This window comes from Protopterus annectens, chromosome 6.part0, assembly GCF_019279795.1.
Source record: "Protopterus annectens isolate FY-2018-M chromosome 6.part0, PAN1.0, whole genome shotgun sequence".
Lineage (NCBI taxonomy): Eukaryota > Metazoa > Chordata > Ceratodontiformes > Protopteridae > Protopterus > Protopterus annectens.
The window spans coordinates 1,917,277,197-1,917,291,124 of NC_056737.1; the positions used below are offsets into that span (position 1 = coordinate 1,917,277,197).

A 13,928-nucleotide genomic window follows, 5' to 3' on the forward strand; every position below is an offset into this window, starting at 1 on the left:
TTAGGAGTACCACACTGGAACCATGTGGAAGAATAATGCAATAAGTATTATAGAATGTTGCCAGTCTAATTTGCCCACAGGTTGATTAAACTGTACCATACAATGGAGTTGGTGATCTGTTATTGAGGATCAATATGTTTATTATTCCTTGCAAAGTGTTGGATTCTTTCAGGTGTAAATCTGGGCTAGCGCAGTAGTAGTCTTTGGCTTTTATTGTGTGTGTGTGTGTGTGTGTGTGTGTGTGTGTGTGTGTGTGTGTGTGTGTGTGTGTGTGTGTGTGTGTGAAGGAAATAATGTAGGGAGATGCAAGAGTGTGTGTGTGTGTGTGTGTGTGTGTGTGTGTGTGTGTGTGTGTGTGTGTGTGTGTGTGTGTGTGCACGCTTGTGTGTGTGTTAAGACTGCTCATAGTACAGTGCATGCCACTCTGTCCCTCTGTGTTTCTGTAACATATTTGTGGGTGTGTCCTTCACCAACAGGAAGCTTGGTGTTTTTTCTGCTGTCTCACGAGAACCACAGAGGGACAGAGCCACAAAGCCAATTTCAATAAAAAGTATTCAAATAATAATAAATACAAAGTATTCTAAATAAAAAGCATTTTAATAATAATAAATGGATGCAGCCAAGAAGAGTTTTAGACTAAAAATAAATAATGAACTGAAAATATACTGAACCTACTGATATTGCCAACATCCTGGTAGATAAATTCAGTGCAAACTTCACCACCCTCTCACCTCCAAAAGGGCCCACAACAATACCGGAAAAGTGTAGTGTCCCGGAAATCACAGACGCACAGGTGAAAACACCCCTTTCAAAAGCCAAAAACACAGCATCAATGGGGCCAGATGGTGTCCCAGGATGCATCTTGCATGAACTACAGAACAAACTAACCCCCCATCTAAACACGCTGTTCAACCTCAGCTTCTCCACAGGCTACATGCCCATAGAATGGCACACAGCAATGGTTATTCTGATCCACAAAGGAGGGGCCACAACTGACCCTGGTAACTATCGCCCCATAAGCCTGACTAGCCTGGTCTGCAAGGCTATGGAGCGCATCATTAACAAAGACATTGGGAACCTCCAAACACTTGACCCGACCAAGTTTGGCTTTGTTAAGGGCAGATCATGCCTACTAAACCTGGTTGACTTCTTTGAGACAGTCACCAAGGCCATTGACGAGGGAAAGGTGGTTCACACAGTCTACTTTGACCTTGCCAAGGCGTTCAACACCATTCCTCACTCAGGTATTATAGAAAAACTCACCAGCCTGAACATAAACTCCCTACGTCACAAGATGGGTTGCCAACTGGCTTACAGACAGAACTCATGTGGTAAGAATAGCAGGCTCCAGGTCCGACTCTAAACCAGTCACAAGTGGTGTCCCGCAAGGTCCTGGGACGCCTACTGTTCGGCATATACTTCTCAGAAGTACAGGCAAACACAGGAGGACTATGGCTAACCAAGTTTGCCGATGACTGCAAACTAGGAGCCATAATTGACTCTCCGGCTGACACGGACATCCTCCAAAAAGGCCTTACTGAGATGGACACCTGGTGTCAAAGTCATGGCCTCAAGCTAAATGCCAAAAAATGCATAGTCATCCCATTTGGGAAAGACAAAACACCCACGAATTACCACATAGGTGGCAGCCCCCTTAATACAGAAGAGGTAATAAGAGATCTGGGGACCCAGGTAGATAGTAATCTTTCCTTTGACAATCATATTGCCAATGTAGTTAGGAAATCCTTCTATGTGGCCCATCTAATTACTAAAGGGTTCGCATCTAGAAATAAAATGGTTATAGTGCCCCTCTAGTCATCACTCATCAGACCCATCATAGAGTACAATGCCCCATTTGGGATGTACCTCATAAGACACTTCCAACAGCTGGAAAGACCACAAAAGTACCTCGCCAAGAGGATTACTGGCCTCAAACATATGTCCTATGCAGACCGACTGAAAAATCTCCGGCTGTACTCAGTGGCATATCGCTTACTCAGAGGTGATCTCTGCCTGACCTACAATGCCATGTCCAACTCAGACTTGATGGACATGCTCCACCTAAAGAAATCCAAGTCACTGTGAGCCACATGCTCTAGTGAGCTAAACCTTGCCACATCAATAAATAGAACATGCAGTAGGGATAGATTCCTGTCACAGAGACTCCCCATGCTTTGGAACAAAATTCCTATCTACATTAGGCAGAGCCCCTCACTAACACTCTTCAAGAGAAACCTTGACGAGTGGATGGGTAACAGAAAATACACCCCTGGGATCACTTCATTGGCTCTGCTTGACAGAGGCTCAGTTAATTAATCAATGGGGTGACGAAAGCCGACACACTCTGGCTAGGCTTATAAATGCCCTCGGGCAGATAGCATAGTACCTACCTATGAACCTATGAAAAATTCCTGTCAGAAATGTTTAACATACAAAATGGGCCAAATCACAATTTAAATGAAAAGAAAATCATTTAAATGTTGTAATTCTACTCTGCCACTTCAAATAATCATAACATCAAAGGAAAAATGCAATATCAACAAGTTTTCCTGTCAAAACTTCCAAATGAAGCTTTTAATCAACAGGTCTTATTGTGCCAGTCATAGGAAAAAAGAGGAGCATATACAACATTTCTAATCAGAAAAAAAAACAGTCAAAGCAGCAAAATACACTATTCAAGCACTGATAGAAAAAGCAGAGGGAGGAAATAAAAACCCAGAAAGGGTTTCTTATTTGAGGTCAGCAGCTAAATATATCTATAAAAGTAGCAGTCTTCCAAGAGATCTTTATTTCACAGTAGCAAGATAAAATGTAGAAATTGTTAAGAAACATATTTCTAAATTTAGAGCAGAGCCCCCACATAGTGGTACACTCCCACCCCTCACCCCAAAAACAAAAATTTTCAAGTCCTTTTCATTTAATTCACTTTACTGGCATTATTTTGCGGAAGCAATATACTGACATCAGTTATCTTTGTGTTAAGGAATTTTGCTTCAGCAAGTTGTAGCAAACCTAATTTTAATGATTTGTACTGCATTATGCAAATTCAAGAAAGGTAAGCTATTCTCTTAACTTGATATGCCATCCTCCTAACTCAAAGTTTCAAAGGCGCTGTCAATTTCATTAAAAGTCATGCTGAAACAGCAACCTTGCGGTAAAAGCAGTAGAGTCAAATGCAGATCTCACATACTTCAAGTTCAAGATGAAAGAGCATAACCAATCAAAGATCCTCTGAATGACTGCAAGCTTTATCTCTCTCATCCCGCCCCCAGTACCCCAACAAAGCTATATTCAATATAACCTATAAAATGGCAAAAGAAACAACCTCAGACAAATCGGTATTTCATATATTAGGCCAAAGTTCAAGAGATGTTCTTGAAAGATCCCCTTATACAGTAGACCAACTATACAGTTAATGAATTAGTTATTAGCAGAAAAGGAATCAGTTTACTAGGTCCACTCTAGTTAGCAGGTCAAGGTTTCTGCTGTAGATTGTACAGATTCCCAAAACAGACAGCGCACCAAGGCCCATTCCATATTTGTCATATCTAAACAAATTCATAAACATAAAATCATTCAGCATAGTGACCCTGAAAGCTCTAGTGCCAGTTATAGAAAAGGCTCCTTTACATGACAACTCTGCGCATGGAAGATGCCTATTTGGACATCATAATAACGCAGTCTTACAGAATGTACATCAGATTTCAAGTATCTCAACATCTCTTTCCTTTTTTATCTCTGTAATTTGACCTGCAGAATATTTACTGGATGTTTTGCCCCAGTATTTGCTTATCTTAGAAAACAAAAAGTAATTTCCTTTCTCTCTCTGGATAGTCATCTTATAGTGACAAAACACAAAACTTTTACTACAGCAAAAAGTCTGACACTTTTCTTAATGTTGTAGATAGCAATACACTATGCAAAATAAGCTTTGTAGATAGCAGTAAACTACAAAAAATAATCTCTGACATATTCAACATCATTTACATTTTTTACTAGTTACAGACTCTTGTTATGAAAATATTTCCTACCCAACAGAGTAAGACTGACATGCAAAGACTTCTATAGACTCTTCTAAGCAATGAGCCATATAAGGACCATTGCTGAACATGATAAGAACAAAGTGGTTTCTCAGAAACATCTGGAATTAATCCACAGATTCCATGTAGACACTGATTCTTCTTTGCCAATCTGTGAAAGAATTTTTATGCGATATCTAAACAACAAATCCAGAAGAATGAACCTGCTACTTTCAGTTAACATTACGATGTCTACAGTCATTCTTTAGATTATGTCTGGAAGCCCATTTCAAAAACCTGTTGGCCTAAGGCAGCTGGTCTCAGCTAGGACAGTCTCTTTCTATCAGCCTTAAAACAATGAGAGCAGCCTATTGGGTTTTGACAGCACTTAAGCACATTATTCTCAGTCACTGTCAAATCAGCACATATGACACAGCAGTCATGTGGTACATCAACAAGCAAGGTGAAATTAGGTCTTAACTTGGCAAGGGGACACTACTTCACCTGTGCAACAGATTCTGCAGCTGCAAGCATTATATTTTACAGGTTTACAAAGCCACCTGGCAAAATCCTTAAATAGAAATATAACTTTAGTTCATAAATTGAAATTGGATCCATGAACCTTTCAGGATATTGTGTAGATGTAAGTCATACTGGAAGGGAGACTGTTTGCCATGTACCTCAGTAGTTAGATACAAAAATGTGCTCCCTCATTCATCATTCCTCATGAAACTGGATAGTGAACAAACACCTTCTTATTCCTGGGCTCAGGACTTACTGCACACCTTCTCTCCATTTATTTTTATTCAGAAGATGCTACTGAAAGGAAAGCAAAGTAGAACAAAGCCAACCATCTTGATATTTCCATCTTGGCTAAGTTAACCATGGGTCTCTCTCTCTCTTAATAAACCTGTCCACTGATTTTTTCCCTTAACGCCTGTGCCTCTATGTAAGTTCTTACTGACACATCAGTAAGTGCAAAGTTTTACATACCAATCTCAGTACATATACCTAAATGATATAATTGTAGTTCTTAACAGTGATTGCTTCTCTGAGTCCTAACTTTCTTAGAGGAACAGAAAACCACATGCAAGGAAATTTCGTTTAGAAAAGTGAAAGATATTTGTCATTGGACTATATCCCTAGGATTATACCAATTGAATTGTCCCATTCCAAGATCCGTTGACTACCTAAACAACCTGTTTCAGTCAAAGATGGCATAGTCACCTCTCACGGATGACATATCTGTAATCTTTGCTTGTGACCAAGTCTATAGCAGAAAGTCCATCTATTATGTCCTTCCAGGCAGATTGTTTCAGCAGTGTCTTTACATCCATCTTTTGAACTGAAAGTTTTTTTATCCAAATTACCAAAATAAAGACAACATCTTGTACATGTGTTAGATGTGTGTAAGCAACTAAGATAGTGTATTAGAAGAACCCATGAGTTCAGGACATCAGTCTAAGCTTTTGTGTCTTAAAACAGAAAGAGAAGAAGACCTGCATATCAATAAACACACATTATCAAAGTGGCTGGCCCACTGTATTGTCTTTTGCTCTGACAAATAAAATAAACATTTGCAGGGTACTGTTAGAATATATTCCACTACATGAGCAGCACCGTTAGCAACTAATTTCTAGAAATATTTTTGCATAAAGTATTGTAGAAGCTGTAATATAAACTGTTGTCCACACATTAACCAACAGCTACAATCCAGAAGCATATTCCAGAGACAGAACACATTTTGGTACAGATGTACTACAAGGGATCCTTTCCTTGTCCATCCTCTGGACCAACAATATGATTTACTGCTATATGGACCTCCCTTCTAAAGAAGACAATACAGTCATGTAAAGTACCTACTGTAACAGTAGCTGCTTGAGAAGGGATCACTGTAATAGTAAAGCCAAAATTCATTTGTTCAGACCATCTGGAAGTAGTGGGGAAGTATCCGTAATTATTCTTTCTGTTATTACCTCATGCCACATCACTCATGACACTGTATGAAATTCTTTCATATCTTAATTACACTAAATACAGCCAATTACCACATTATTGCCATCTAGAAATCTCATTCAGTGTTTCCTGGTGACCACAATAGCTACATCAGCAACTTGAATTCTGTAACTATTAATCTTAATGCATTAATCTTGGTAACATAACTACCCATCCATTAACTGTTATTCAGCAAATAATAAATATACTTAGTCAATTTGATTTCATACTAACTGCCAAGATTAGATAATTCTAGTTCCCATCAGAGATGACAACATACTTGACCTCGTCTTTATAAACGTTGGTCCTTCCTGCACCACTATTAATGTTATTCCCTCTTTAATCCTGACCCCAAACTATTATTTTCTCCCTCAAGACTAGTACCATCTTGCCAATAACTAACATATTTGTAGATTACTTCAAAGCCAACCTAATATCCCTGTCTGAGGGCCTGAAGAAATTCAACCCCCACTTACTAATGCCATTGCCATATAAACCAAGGTATAGAGAAAGTAATCCACATTTGACATAGATATAACAGTAAATTCAAAAATAAACACCAGTGGTGGAACTGTGTATAAAACTATTCTAAAATTTGAGGAGAAAACTATTTACTTTATACAAAAAAAAGTCTCACTTCCTACCATAAGACATCACTAAGAAAGGCCAATAAGGAACTCAAGCACACCATTAGGATGATTAAAGCAGGACATGAACTGAAAATAGACACCTACTCTAAGGTTTAATTTAAAGCCTTTCTTAGCTATGTAACAAATATTTGAAGTATCATACAGCAGTGCAATGAGCTCCATGCAAATGGGACTACCTATTCTGAGCCCAAAGCTAATGCCAATGTCTTAAATGACAAATTTAAATCCAATTCCACCTCTCCCACCTACCTCTAAGTTTCCTATCTTGAAATACTAAACTCCTCTTCCTCCACTGTTACTATGGACCAGATACTAGAAGCTTTATACAATGCCAAAAACAATATCTCCATGAACCTAGACAATAGTCCAGGCTGTCTCCTAGTCAGCACAAAGTACAACATTGCTGAATCCCATCTAAACCTTTTCAGTCTTAGTCTGTACACAGGGCATATACCATCTGACCTCTAGAGAATGGCCACTCTTTTTCTACTAATTTAGGAGATGGTGGACAACAGTTTTATGAACACTTGCACTCTGTGACTTATAATGGTTTTCGTTCACTAAAAGATATGATTTATGATTTCGAAAATAAACTTTTTAAATACAAAACCCTTCAAAAGGATATTGCCTATTTTAAAGAATGTATTGTATTAAAAATTATACCCCAGGGTTTAAGAATGTACAGATTTCCATTCGGTGTGATATATGATGAAAATGTTGCGCAAGCTTTTGTTTGCTTTTTTGATAAGTATGGATTGGAGTTTCTTAAAAAATCATGTATTACAAGAAACAGGTCACTACTCTTGCTAAGGAGGTTGAAGGGATGGAGCGTAAAATTTGTGATGACTTATTATTTTTGCAATATTGTGAATTTTACTGTAGGATTTTATACAAGGTAGAAAAAAGAAGTTATTCACTGTTTCTCAAAAATAAATGGAAATTATAAAGGGATGTTAAGCAATATATGCAAATAGAGAAGTTTACCGATTGCCACGTTCTGATGAAATATACCCTGTAGAAAATGGGAGATTTCAAGTGAGACAAGGTGATTTAATGAGGGATGCACAGTCGGGGGTAGAGGAAGAATGTAAAAGGTATGACAACGATGAGGCCACAAGTTATGATGTACCTTGTGAAAATTCTGGACAGGATTTTCAGGTACTAAGGTGCTCAGAGAGACTGGCAAGTAGATATCTGGAGAAGGGACAATACTCAACCAATTATACATTTCCGCAACAGAACAGGAATTACCGTAGGGGCAGGGGCAACTACAGAAGGAGATAGTCAGTATACATAATGGGTACACCATTTATAACTATACAGAGAGGGCTATAACTGAGGATTATTTCAGATTATTTTCCAAAGGCTTTAAATTTATTCCCAAGAGGGGGGGCGACATAGTGGATAGCCTAGTAGAATTTAAGATGTATTTAAGGAAACTTAATTTCAACATTATGTTCTCTGAGCAAGGTAAAAAGGTACAGCAAGGTCCTGATTATAGGCATTTTATGCCTAAAAGGAAGAGCACTTTTACTCCACCATTGCACCCACAATTGAATGTGTATGAAAAAATAGTTACAAAAGATATATGTATAACCTTTATTGTAAGAACAAGAAGAAGGATTAAAACCTTTCTAGGGATGAAATGTTGTTACTCCAAGTTTTAAGGCAGGACACTAGTATCCGTATTATGACACCTGACAAGGGGGGTGGATTGGTGATATTTAATTATATGGACTACTCTAATAGTATATGCAGGCTATCCTATTTGATGAAAGAGTTTAAAAACCTGTATCTAAAAATGAAATTAATATAGCCTACTCCAGGATAGACTCCTACCTTGAGGAATATGTATTAACATAAAGAATTAATGTGGAACTGTACAAATTCTTAAGTCATAAATATCCTATTATCCCATTTTTTTTGGTATACCAAAAATTCATCATAATATCCAGGAACTCCCTTTTGGGCCCATTGTAGCTGCAAGTGGGTCTAAAACACACCCACTAGCTGCCCTGGTGGATGGATGGGTTAAGCCATTGATGCAAAAATTTCCCCCATATAGTTAAAGATTCTTGGGATTTTTCTTGGCAAGTTAAAAAAGCAATCATGGAACAAGGATCTATAATTTTTAACTGTGGATATTAATTATCTTTTTTTAGTGATACCCAAAGAGGAGGAGGTTACAGTTATTTGAAGAGACATTGTTCCTTAGTTCCCCATTTTCGCATGATAGAATCATGCTTTTGTGTGAAATTATGTCCCTAATTTTGGAGAATAATTTTGTACAATTTGAGGGGGAATATTTTAAACAGGTTAAGGGGTTTCTATGGGGGCAGCTTGTGCCCCCATATATGCCAACATTTTTTTGTTGGGATGGGAAAATAAATTTTTGTTCAACTGCCCCTATTGGAAGAATGTTCTGTTATATACTAGATTTCTAGATTTCTAGATGACTTGTTTTTCTTATGGAATGGTTCCAGTGATGATATTCCAGTATTTCTGGATTACTTAAACAGTACTACACATTATTTGGAATTTACATATACACATAATCCTCAACACATTAATTATTTGAAAATTACTATATCATACTATGAGAATGGATTCAGGTCCAACATTTACCGCAAAGAGACTTTTTGTAACGCTTATTTACATTTTTCCATTAACCACCATTTAACACAGAAGAAAAGAATGATTAAAGGTCAGGCTATCTGGGTGGCTAGGATGACTTCTCATTTTCATGATGTGAAGGGTAAATTGGACAAGGTGGGGGAAATATTTTAACTGAGAGGTTACCCTAAGGAACTAGTTGATTGGATTCTATAGGAGGTTCACCACAATTGGGGCCACAAATATAAACCATTGCTAGGTGTGGGGTCAAACATTGGTAGATCCGAAATTAATGGTAATGTTCAGAAATTTGAAAAGCCTGCATATTGCAGTATAATTATTTGTCTGGTGATATAAGAAATATTATTAGAAAGAACTGGGACATTTTTAAGGTAAATCCACAAGTACATGGGTTATTGGGTAATGAACCTGTGTTTATTAATAAAACAGATGCCAATTTTAAACAGCTGTTGGAATACAAAACTAGGATCAGGGAGGATGAAAGAAAGGGGAATAACCCCTGTGGACATTGTAGACAGTGCACATATATTACTAAGGCGGCACATACAACATTAGGGAATGTTATGAAGACATGCATTACATGAGAATTGTGGCACTAAACGGGTGATATATCTTGCTATATGTGGCAGGTGTGAAAGTTATTATGTGGGTAAGATGGAATGGGCATTGAGGAATAAAATTTACAAACATGTTTATGATATTAATAATAAAAAGGAGAGTAATGCCCTATACAAACATTCCTTAGTATCTAGTAAATTTGTTTTTAGTATTTTGGATACTATTGTAATAGAATAGAGAGGGGGGGGTAATTGGAAGAATGGTTTGAGTAAGAAAGAGATGTAGTGGCAATTGAGACTGGCTGCTAATTTTCCCCCAGGTTTAAACAAAGTAATTTCTGTATCTCCTATATTGCAGGAAAAAGCTGAGAAATGTTAGAGGTCTATTTAAACCATTGTATGAATATTTATTCATTGTATATAATTTATTTTGTTGATTTTTATGTTATATTCAGTTTGTGTGGTATTTTGAACATTTTATCCTATTTTTCAATGTTTATTTTTTAATGAAAATTTTTATGTGATTTCATTTTTATATCATTAATATTAAGTGAAAATGGACAGGTCATTTGCATCACAAATCTATTGGGTTGTTTGGGATGATATTTAAAGAGAGTTAAAGAATGCAATTATGTATTCTGAGGAAGTGTCATTATTGTGGAGAAGAAAGTGCTTAATACGTGTGTTTTTTATTAAAACCATTTTCATCCAGTATCCTGTTCCAGTGCATTTTATTGGATTAGTTATTGTTCGTGCTGGGGCTGATTTTCTCTGTGGTTATTTGTCTCCTGGTCAGCACAAAGTACAACATCACTGAATCCCATCTAAACCTTTTCAGTCTTAGTCTGTCCACAGGGTATACACCACCTGACCTCTAGAGAATGGCCACTGAGGTGGAAGGGTGGCTTAACCACAGATCCTGGCAACTATAATTCTAATAGCCTTACCAGCATCAGCTGTAAAATAATGGGCCATATCTTCATCAACTTCATAAACAATGAAATCAGTGACCTAAAGACCCCAACCTTAATCAGGATGGTTTGGTAAAACATAGAGCCTGTTTCTTTAACCTGGTTAATTTCTTTGAAAATGTAACAGATAACCTTTGCCAAAAGAAATTCTGTCTGTACTTCTTTCCTGCACCTTTTTGACATGTCTAAACATAAAACCCTATGTCACCCATTGAGATGCAAATTTCTTGTCTGACTGAGCACAGACAGTAAGTTTTGGAGGCACCTTTTAATTTAAAAGGCATGGCACTAGTGGAGTCCTCAGGAATCTGTTTTGGGTCCTGTTCTCTTAGGATCTACTTCTTCAATGTGAAATTAGGTGTCAAATGTGTATGGCTAATCCCATTTGTTAATGACTGTAAGGTCGATGCTATTATCAACTTTCTTATGGATAATCATATCCTGTAAGAGCGGCTTGACTGGACCAACACTTGGTGTACAGTGCCACAAAAAATGAAGCCTAGTTGCATTTGGGAAACAAGTGTATCCTACGTGTGTGTGTCTGTGTGTGTGTGTGTGTGTGTGTGTGTGTGTGTGTGTGTGTATCTATATTTTATATATATATACATATATATATATATATATATATATATATATATATATATATACATATACATATATATATATATATATATATCTAAGATTCTTTACTTATATATGTACATATGCATACATGAGTCTGTGTGTGTGTGTGTGTGTGTGTGTGTGTGTGTGTGTATATATATGTATATATATATATATATATATATATATATATATATATATATATATATATAGATATACATGGTTCCCCTTCACAATCTCGAATTACTGTAACTGTCAGTAACTCGAGACTGTAAAGTCGAACCAACAAAAATCCCGAAACCCACAAGCACGAAAACAAAAAACCCCGAATATACAGAACACATATACCACACAACATGCACACCATACAACCCACATCACATAAGCTACAAGCCGTACACTACATGCACGCCCCATGTGGGGGGCTGCACCCCCCACACCCCCCCTACTTATATATTCTAACTCCGAGATCGCATTAATGCACAAAATAAAAAACACCACACAGTCATTTTACACTGCCTCGCGCACACACACACACACACACACACACACACACACACACACACAAATACAGACACATCCAACACTCACACTCATACTCCCACCTCCCTACCCTAACCCACACACACAACTTATAAAACACACACATACACTCACTTACCTTCACTTCCGTAAAACATCCAGACTCACACACTTCCCATCCCGTAGCTGACATGCATAAGTGCGAATTCGAGATATTTGAATTCGCACTTATGCAGATTCGCGCTTATGGGTTTTTGACTTTACAGTCTCGAGTTACTGAATTTCGAGCATTCAGTAATTCGAGATTGTGAAGGGGAACCATATATATATATATATATATATATACACACACACACACACACACACACATATATATATATATATATATATATATATATATATACACACACACACACACACACACATTTACACATATGTAATATATATAATATATATATATATATATAATATATATATTTGGGTCTATGACACATAAACTAAATCCCACAACACCGACTTTTAAAACACTGAGCTGACAACACCGACACTACACAAAACTGACACCTCACATACCCAACACACACAATCCCAACACTACAAAATACTGACAAACCTCCCTACTACATACAAACAACATACAGAAGAAAAAACACAACACTCCAAATAAAACTAACTAGTTTCCCTCACCCACACCCCCCCCCACCATCTAAACTAATCTAAACCCTTATCACTAAGACAAAACATACACTACAAATAAAAAACCCTAACGTACATACCTTTACATTTCACATTTTTGCAGGGGGGCTACACCCACCTACTCCCTCCAAACCCCCTGCAAATTATAGATACCAACTCCGAGATCACACTACAACATCCACAAGAGTGGATTTCCTGTTCTGCTCAAGTTGGACTGTCGAACATTCGGAAGTCGGCATTCTGACGTGTCGCTAATTTGACACGTCAAGATTTTCGGCTCAGTGTTTTAAAAGTTGGTCTACTGAGATTTCGATAATCTCAGGTAGTCCCATATATTTATATGGGTCTATGTCAGAAGATTGAAAGTTCAAAAGAGGGAAAATCAAAATATTTAAAACTCACAATATCAAAAATATTTTTAATGCAGGGGGCAAGCCCCCTGCACCCCTCATGTTGCGGGGAGGGTGGCCCCCCACACCCGGCTAATTATATATACCAACTCAAAGATCACACAACACTGTAGAAAAGGTAAATTATATTTTTGATATTTTGAGTTTTAGATATTTTAATTTTTGGTCTTTTGAGCTTTCGATCTTCTGAAAGGCATCTATATATATATATATATATATATATATATATATATATATATATATATATGGTTACACTTCAAAACATCTAAAACTCATACTATGTAAATTCAAAACATCGAGACTACAACATCTAAAACCCAAAACATCTAAAACTCATAACATCGAAAATGTATACTATGAAATAGTGTATCATGAAACGTGTCAGTATGAGATGTTGTAGTTTTTATTTATATAGTGTAGGAATTTATACTATTTATATAGTGTTTATTTTGCCACTCTGTATGTGTTTTTTAGGCCATACAGGTAAGTGATATAGACATTATGTGTATATTTTTTAAGGTGATTGTGATACAGTGCGGTTAAGAAATTAACTTTTTCCCACTGTAATGCAATCTCAGAGTTAGTATATTTAATTTACGGGGGGTGTGGGAGGGTGCAGGGGGGTTTGTCCCCCTGCAGAAATGTAGTAAAAAGTGTGTTTGTTAGTTTGGTGTTATTATAGGTGGAGTGGATGCTATTTTCATGTGATTTGTAGTGTTCGATGTTGTGATGCAAAGGTTTGATGTTATGGGTTTTAGATGTTGTGGTTCCAATGTTTTGAATTTAGATGTTATGAGTTTTAGATGTTTTGAAGTGTAACCATATATATATATATATATATATATATATATATATGGGTCAACTTCAAAGG

At 36.9% G+C, this 13,928-nt stretch overlaps 1 protein-coding gene across 1 annotated transcript in view; it reads left to right on the top strand.

Moving 5' to 3' along the window:
- LOC122804983 overlaps positions 1 to 13,928 on the top strand; it is an 817,331-nt gene that overhangs the window by 93,632 nt on the left and 709,771 nt on the right. The window lies entirely within an intron of this gene.